The following is an 8814-nucleotide window of genomic DNA, read 5'->3' as shown; positions in this document are numbered from 1 at the left end:
CATAAGTACACCCTCCTATGAATTCCTATATCCTTAACTTGGCCTTTCCTTTCTCAAGATACTGAGTACATTTCCATTCATAATTGTATTTTTACATGAACATGCCTTGCATCCCCTAATAGATGGGAATTTTCTCCAGACAATGACCCATCATCCCGCTACTCCTGGATCATGCAGTGAGGTGGAGAGCAACACCATGTCACCCAACCCATCTCTGGGATGGACATGTGAATGAGGCCCAGCCATCCAGAACAACTGGACTCCTAGCCCTTGTGCCCCATGCCACAAAGTGATGGACACATGACTAAAGCCATGGCAACAAGATCCAAATTCAGGACTTATGAGAACTATTCAGCAAGTGGGAGATCTCCTTCCAGGAGCTGATAACTGTCAGACTATAAACACGGTTGCCAGGGGTCAATAGATGCAGAAATTGCCTGAGAAGCTAGCAAATATGAGTGGCCATCCAAGAAATGAATGGAAGGAAGAAAGAAGGGAGAAAGAGATATTTGATCATATTATCTGAACACTTAGATCTACTGTGCATGAATTCCATGCCTCTGAACTTTCCAATTGTTTGGGTCAAAATTTCTGTTTAATGCTTAAGCTAATCTGGTTTGTCCTTCTGTCCCTGGTATTGAAAAACCATTTTTGGGCTGAGGACATAACTCAGTGGAAAAGGGCTTACCCAGCACCAAAAAAAAAAAAAAAAAAAAAAAAAAAAAAAAAAAGTAAGAAAGAGGAGAGAGAGAGAGGGAGTGAGGGAGTAAGGAAGGTACTTTCAGTATTTTTAAAAATTCAAGTTGATGAATATCCTTCCATTTTAATGTTTCCATAGAATGTGCTTTTAAAGTAGCTATTGGCATCAGATCTGCTATTTTGCTGCCACCATTCTTCTGCCTCCCCGACACCACTTTACGACCCAGATTGCCAGCCATTGGTCCATTGTTATCAGCCCGCAAAATTACACTACTAATAGCTCCCCGCCATTCTCTCTCTCCTCCTCACTCTTGCTCGCTTGCTCTTTCTCATTTTCTCTCTCACGCCCTGCGGGTAGACACTCTGCCTGTCCCCTCAATAAAATCCCTTGCGTGAGTTCCTGCGTGCGGGGTGGTGTCGGATGGGCTCTTCTACTGCCACTTAGGGGGGTGGAACCCCATGTGTCGCCCAGACCCCCGAGACGCTGTCGCCTTCCTTTCCCCAGACGCTCTCTTCCACTCCCAGACACGGGCCTCATTCGGTAAGCGCCCCCCGCCCCCGCGTTTGGTTCCTGGGAAGTGACCGCTGAGCGCCGGCACCCCAAGGCTCTCGGGAACCGGCGGCGGTTCCTGCAACTACGGCCGCTCGGACCCCTAGGGGCGCTCGACCGGCGGGCTCTTCCTGAGAGGTCCGCCTCTTGCCAGACCTGCCCCGGTCCTGGGTCCTCCCTAGGGCGTTTCTGTCTCTACCAAAGCCCCGGCGCCCCTACGAGCTTCGCCTAGTGTAGTGAGGCTCCCTGGAGAACTCCCTGGGGCGAGGGCCACCTCGCTTCTGTGTTCACCGATTCCTCGCTGCCATGGACTGCCTCACCCTGGACCTCACACCAACGCACTTTGGATGCCAGCATTTTCAGGGATCTTTTGAATTCCTGAGAGCACGCAGGGGGGTGGAAAGAGATTCCCTACATTATCTCTGCTCTTCCTGCAAACCGCACTCTCCCTCTCCCTCCCTCCCTCCTCTGCCTTTCTCTTTCTCATCCTCTCATGCTATTTTACTAAAATAGCCAATGAATGGCCATTATCATGTTTTCTTCTAGGACTCTTGTTTTATTTTTCTTAAATACTCTATTATTCGAGCTCACAGTTTTGATCCTACATACCTAGGTTAATGGTTTTTTGATCAGTTCTATTTTTATTTAACTCTAGAGTTATTTTTGAATATCTGTTACATTGCAATGGAGATTCACCTATAAAAGGTTACAAGGCCTTTGCTATTGTGTTATGTGTGTATTGTGTTGTCTAATGTCATGTCATCTATGTATGTGCATGATAAACAAAATTGACATAAATAGCAAGGGCTCATGAAATTAAAATTAAAAAAATGGATCCAGATACCTTAATTCACATGATTTAAAAGGTTCAATTTAAATTGGGTAAACAAATGAAAGTAAAATGTCTTTTAAATTACCTCACAAGTCTCTAGGTGGTCAAATTCATAAAATGTTAATATCTATAAAATGTCTAATATGAATTGTTTCTAAAACTTTTCTTCCACAGGAAAGAGAGAGTAAATACTATCCAATAAACTTGCTGATATCTTGGTTTTTACAGTAAAATCAGTGAATTTGACAGGTATGGGATTATTCAAATGTGTTTGTTAGAGACATCTGATTAATTTACAAAGTTAAAATGCTGACCATTAAATAAATCATGTACTCTTAACTCCTTAAATTCCATGGAGTAACATAAATAAACATTATTGGTGTTTTCATAGATTGGTAAAATTGCTTTGTGTCATCACTAAAAACAAGGTTACTAAGACTTAAGTTATAACAGATATAATTCTATATACAAAGGGATCCAAAAATTTCAACTGTGTTTCAATTAGAGTACTGTACATAACAAAATATTACATCATATGAAAATGGAGTAATTTATCTAAATTCAGAAATTTCATAAGAGTTGTTTCAGAATGTGAACAAAAGGGGTCAACATATAGAAAAGAAAATGAAAAGGTTCTAGGTACAAAAATATATTTAGTAAAAGGGAGAAGAAAATGTTTCTGGGTAGGAATGTCTTTCTGTGATGACACTTGGGATGGGATCCACGGTCCTTCCTGCTGGCTCTCCCCTCACGGGGATTCCAGCTGCCCTGATCACGTCCCTCCTCCCTGATCCACCATGGGGTGTTTCCGCCTCTTCCCATTGCCGACCTCCTTTGTCACCACAGAATTAGACTCTGGACAGTCTTGCCTCTACTGGCGGTGAGTCCTTAGAGCTCTTATATGGCAGCCCTGAACACACACACACTCTCTCTCTCTCTCTCTCTCTCTTCTCTCTTCTCTCTCTCTCTCCCTCTCTCTAAAAACCCCAGTACTAGGTCAGGGTGTCCCTCACCTTCAGCTGCAGACCTGTCAGGGACAGTGACAACCCTCACTGATGGGTAGGAAATCAGAGAGGTTGTGGGGACACCCCTTCCTCTCCTACTTCCCTTCTCTGGGCTCCTGAGAATTCTTAGCCATGGGCTCTGCCCAATCTAAAATTCTCTGTGACCCCCACCCACTTGGCTGTCTCCTCAAAAATATTCTGCCTCTCCATTTGACTCCAGATCTCAAACCTTGAAGGCTCGTTTTCTAATGCAACACAGTCTGACCCCAATATAAGTTAGATAATGACTCCTCTTGGCCAGAGAATGGGACTTATGCAACTTCTGTCACCGTAGCAGCAAGCCAGTAGAGATACCCTATATTCAAACCTTCTCTTTACTCTCACCTCTCTTTGTGTTAATAAGAATAGTATTGGGATTTATTTATATAATTTAATCTTCTATAATAAGACCCTTAGAGCCTGGTTTGTTTAAAGGTTAATATCTTGAAACATGAAAGCATTTTGCCACTTTGCCACACAAAAGGAAAGTTAAAAAGGTTCTCTCAGCCTTCCTTTGATTCATGTTTTAGATATAATGTTACATTGTGTTAACCAATATTCATATAGACTCAGAAAACAATATATGTAAGCTTCTTAAAATGACATTTAAGAAAGAGGCAAAGATTAGCTTCAGAACTAGGACACTTTACCTACGGTTTGTAAAAAGCCCCACCTTACTTGAGATAAGGCTCTGCCTCCCACCCTGCTACATGTCAGAATAGTTCCAAAATAAGCCAAACTTCAGCTTATTTAAAGTTATATTCAAAAGATTGGTTTTTGTTATAAAATGACTGTGATCTCTAACAGGGGGTATAATGTATAGCTTAGCCAAAATTCAAAATAGTTATTATACAACTAAATGTTTTACTGTTGTTAATTCCATTTTGTATTTTCCTTGTAATCTATAATTGTTGCCTGATTAATGTTTTGCAGAAGTACTACTTCAAGGACAAACAACCTAAATTAATTTGAAATAATAAGCCATCACCTATAGGACAGATTATATAGACCCCAATTAAACAAAGGAGGGTAAATGACTGTAAAGTCATAAACATTAGAGTTAAAGCCCAGTACTCTTACCTTATGACTGGTGAGACTGGCTTGCTGGATGTTTAAGATCAAGTTTAAGATCAAGATTAACACAAGCGGACCAAAAAAAAAAAAAAAAAACAGTATTTGGGGCTAGGGGTATAGCTCAGTTGGTAGAGTGCTTGCCTGGCAAGCACAAGGCCCTGGGTTCAATTTCCAGTACTGCAAACAAACAAACAAACAAACAAAAAACAGTATTTGGCTCTTTCCCTCTGAGTCAGCCTGAACCAAAGAACTAGAAGAGCTTCTCTAAGGAACTTTGCAACTCTGGGCCACACAACCTCTGGATCACTAGAGGATGAGAATCCAATCTCTGCAGTGCACCTGCTGCAGAGGAGGGTCACTGAAAAAGGGAGACATCCCTGATGCTTCCAAAGGAAGCCACCTCATCAAGGAGAACCTACCTAGCAAATGACACTAAAGGAGCTAAGAAGCTGCTCTCAAGTTCTCCACGAGTAACCCCTGTGGGAACTCAGCTGACCCTTAACAACAGATAAGAACAAAGTCAATTTGACCAGCTTGGCCTTGAATACCTAGCAAAACAGTTAAAACCAAAACATAGCCATTCCTGGCATTTAAAAGAAGAAACAATAGTTACACGTAACTTAAAATGTACACTTATGTTAGCTCCGAGAATAAGTAAGACTGGAAGCTACTAAAGAGATTCTTAGGCAGGAGTGCCTGATAACCATCAAGAGAAACTGCCAGACTCAAGAAATTTTGGTTCGTTTTAAGGTCTACAGATCTTCCTAAACAGGACCATGCTTGTTAAATTGCCTACAGAAGTTTCTACAAGACACACAAGTTCCAGAGCTGGTGGACTCACACAAGTTCACCAACCAATTCGCCAATTGAGTGTTTCTCCTTCAAGACTACCAGCTCCTCACACCCAAAACCGAGACCTGCGATTCACTATTGACACTTCCGGCTCCAAAACCTCTACTCCCACCTAAAGCCTTCCCTAATTCCCTTTTTTTAAACCTAACAGGATTCTTGCTGAAGGAAGGCCAGGTAATCAGACATCGCCTCAGGAATAATGTAGGATAAAGAACACAATCAGAAATCTTGAAAATACTGGAATAACAAAGAACTTCTCCTATGCTGTCAGGCATCACTTAATTATGGGTAAGTGGTCTGAGATATCATTTCCGAGTACAATGTACTCTCCTCCTGGTCAGTGAAGCCAATAAGCACAACCAGAAAATAAAGGAATGGACAAGAATTTCATACTTGTAGCAAGTAAAGGTAATGAAACCAGAGTGCACTGAAACTAGAGTCCTTGCTTCTGTTGGCGGATAGGGTTTGTGCAGGCTGCAGGCCTCTGCGGCCGAGAAAGCAAGAAAGCCCATTTTAGTGTTAGCAGCTAACACAGCAGGTGATGCCTTCTGCTACCAGCCCGGAGGGTCACAGTGGGCAAAGCTGGATTCCTCTCCACTATGAACTACAGCTCTTAGTGTCATAGCAAACCCCAGAAACTCACTGCCCATTTCATTTTGGGTTCTTGTCTGCAAATTTGAAGAATAAAACCACAGCCAACAACAGAAAGCAAGAGTGAATGGAGTAGGGTTTATTTAAGTGAGGAGAGAAGAGACAGAACCGCTAGTGAGGCAGGAGGGGACTGCCAGCATAGGGGCTTATATAGTTCTGGAGTATGAGCATTCACCAAAATCTATGTTAAACAGGCGATGAAAAGGTTTCAATGCTCCTGGCTGCATCCTGTCGCCTTTGAGTTTGACTCCTTCCTGCAACTCCCATTTTCCATTTTCCTGCCACTCTGGGACAAAGGAGCGGCTTAAATATTCCCAACAGTTAGCCCATGGTGTGGTCTCTACATTTGAATAAGACCTTAATTGGGGCCCATCACTCTGAGAGCCTAACCATTTTACTATCTATTCTATTTTGTTCAGTAATACTGGGATTTTTTGCAAGGCAATGCTCTCCATGGACAAAGGAAGCATGGGAATTTCATTAGGGGAGCCTATCCACATCCCTAAGAGAGCACAGGAAGGGGTGGGCACATTTCTGAACATCTCATTGAAGGTGTGCTTTTTTGAACACCGTGTAAAGTCACAGATCACATGTTACAAAAGGAAAGATGATAGACACTTCTTCCTTCTTTTCCCCCACACTACTGGGGATTAATCCCATTGTTTTCATTTTTTATTTTGAGAAAAGGTCTTGCTAAATAGATGAGGCTGACCTCAATCTTGCAATTCTTCTGCCTCAGCCTCCCTTTGCACCACTAGGTTAGCTACACTGGACACATTTCTGAGCTTCTTCTCCCTCTTTTACTCCTCTTCCTTTTCTTCTTCCTCTTCCTCTTCTTCCTTTTCCTTCTCTTCCTCTTCTTCCTCCCTTGTCTTCTTCCTTTTACTTCTCTTCTTCCTCCTCCTCTTCCTCTTCCTCTCTACCCTCTTGTCCCGTTACTGCATAGGGATCTTGGGTTCATTATCTCCACTTGGCAAAGAATTGAAGAACAGGACCCAAAGATAGCAAGCAAGCAGTAGGTTTATTGCAAAAGCGACAGTAATGATCATCTCCAAATAACAGGGGCCCTGGATTGGGAGTCTGGTGGGGAAGTCTCAGCCTGTTCTTTTTATGGTCCCTGGAATTCCCTCCTTTCCTTGTCTCCTCCCCTGTCCATGCTCTCCTCACTATTGTTCATCGGTACCACCTCTGTTCATGCATCTATTTAGTTTTTCTATTGCATCCCCTGCTTAGGAGCATGAATACTGAAGTGCCTGTCTGACTGGGTCTCCCACTTGTGTCCACAAACACTTGCACCAACTAGGAAGTTGACCTCATTGGAAGACCCTCTCCTCCTTTGGTCTGGCTCTGCCCCAGACCTCCTCACTGGCCATCTTGCCTAGCTGCCTATACCCTTCTACATCCCCCTCCTCCTCCTCCTCCTCCTCCTCCTCCTCCTCCTCCTCTTCCTCGCAGTGCTGGTGTCACAGATCACTCTTTAAAACAAACATGGCAACCACTGAAACTTCTGATCATGCTCAGGTCTAGGTGCTAGAGCACATACTCAGAAGTGAAAGACGGCAGGGCCGCTGGTGTGGCTCAGTGGTAATGCACTTGTGTCCAAGGCCCTGGCTCTGATCCTCAACACTGAAGAAAGAAAAAAGGAAGGAAGGAACAAAGAAAAGATGGCAGACACGAACACTCCTCGGTGTGCTCGGCTGAGAATAGTGATAAGCCAAGTGTAGTCTAGGCTGTCTAAAGGAATCCAGAGTTGGAGTGTCAGTGTCTCCATCAGGGTATGGGCCTTATAGGAATGTTGGAGGGACTTGGCACCTTGGGCTGGCCTGTCACTATAAGAGGTTTGAGGTGGTCTCTCCAAAAGACCTTCACTCAGAACTTCCAGGTTCTTGGCATGTTGAGGAAAGAATTTAAGGATTCATCATGTTTAGAAAAACAAAGAACTTCCTTAGAAGGAAAAAATGGGTAACGTCCAGCTGCGCAGGACCATGCTCGAGTGTATGGTGCCAAAGGACCCGGCTCCGGAGTCCTGACAACGGGCCTGTCCCCTCAGCTCTCAGCTGGTGTGAAGGTCTCCCCTGATCTGAGAATGGCTACCTCACGATATGAGTCAGTGGCTGAAATTGGTGTCAGTGCCTATGGGACAGCGTACAAAGCCCATGATCCCCACAGTGGCCACTTTGTGGCCTCAAGAGTGTGAGAGTCCCCAGTGAGGAAGAGCTGGAGGGGACCTTCCCATCAGCACAGTTCATGAGGTGGCCTTACTGAGGCTCCTGGAGGCTTTTGAACATCCCAATGTTGCCCGGCTGACAGATGTTTGTGCCCCTTCCTGGACTGACCAGGAAACCAAGGTGACCCTAGGGTGTGAACATGTTGACCAAGACCTAAGGTCCTATCTGGACGAGGCACCCCACCTGGCTTGCCAACTGAGACCATCAAGAATCCGATGTGCCAGTTTCTAAGAGGCCTGGATTTTCTTCATGCCAATTGCATCGTTTATCAGGACCTGAAGCCAGAAAATATTCTGGTGACAAGTGGTGGGATAGTCAAGCTGACTGACTTTGGCCTGGCCAGAATATACAGCTACCAGATGCCTTCACACCTGTGGTCGTTACGCTCTGGTATCCCGCTCCCAAAGTGCTTCTGCGGTCTACATAGTGGACATGTGGAGCGCTGCCTGTATCTTTGCAGAAATGTTTCACAGGAAGCCTCTCTTCTTGGAAACTCTGAAGCTGACCAGTTGGGCAAAATCTTTGACCTGATCAGGCTGCCTCCAGAGGATGACTGGCCCTGAGATGTGTCTCCACCCCAGGAGCCTTTCCCCTGGAAATGCTGGCTCTCAGCCCACACAAGCCAACCTCTGCCTTCTGAGCCCTGCAGCACTCTTATCCACAGCGGGAAATGAGCTGGAGTGAGCACTGGAGAGTCTGCCACAGAAGGCCTCCTGAGCCACTGGGATTACAGGTGTGCACTGTTTGGTCGGATTTAAGCGGCTGCATGGGAGGGGGCAGGACAACTGGCGACCCACTGCAAGCACAGAGCAGGGCATCAGGCAGCCACGATGAAGAACAACCAATCAGATGCCGGCAGATAAACCTTAGCCAGAGTCCCCAGCC

The 8814-nt window shown here is 44.7% G+C and overlaps 1 pseudogene; it reads left to right on the top strand.

The window, feature by feature from the left end:
- The first annotated feature begins 7787 nt into the window (after positions 1–7787).
- Positions 7788–8603, top strand: LOC124969953 (cyclin-dependent kinase 4-like; annotated as a pseudogene).
- Positions 8604–8814: the final 211 nt, after the last annotated feature.

This window comes from Sciurus carolinensis, chromosome 18 (assembly GCF_902686445.1).
Source record: "Sciurus carolinensis chromosome 18, mSciCar1.2, whole genome shotgun sequence".
NCBI lineage: Eukaryota > Metazoa > Chordata > Mammalia > Rodentia > Sciuridae > Sciurus > Sciurus carolinensis.
The sequence above is the reverse complement of the archived record's forward strand: the minus strand, read 5'-3'. Positions and strand labels throughout refer to the sequence as shown.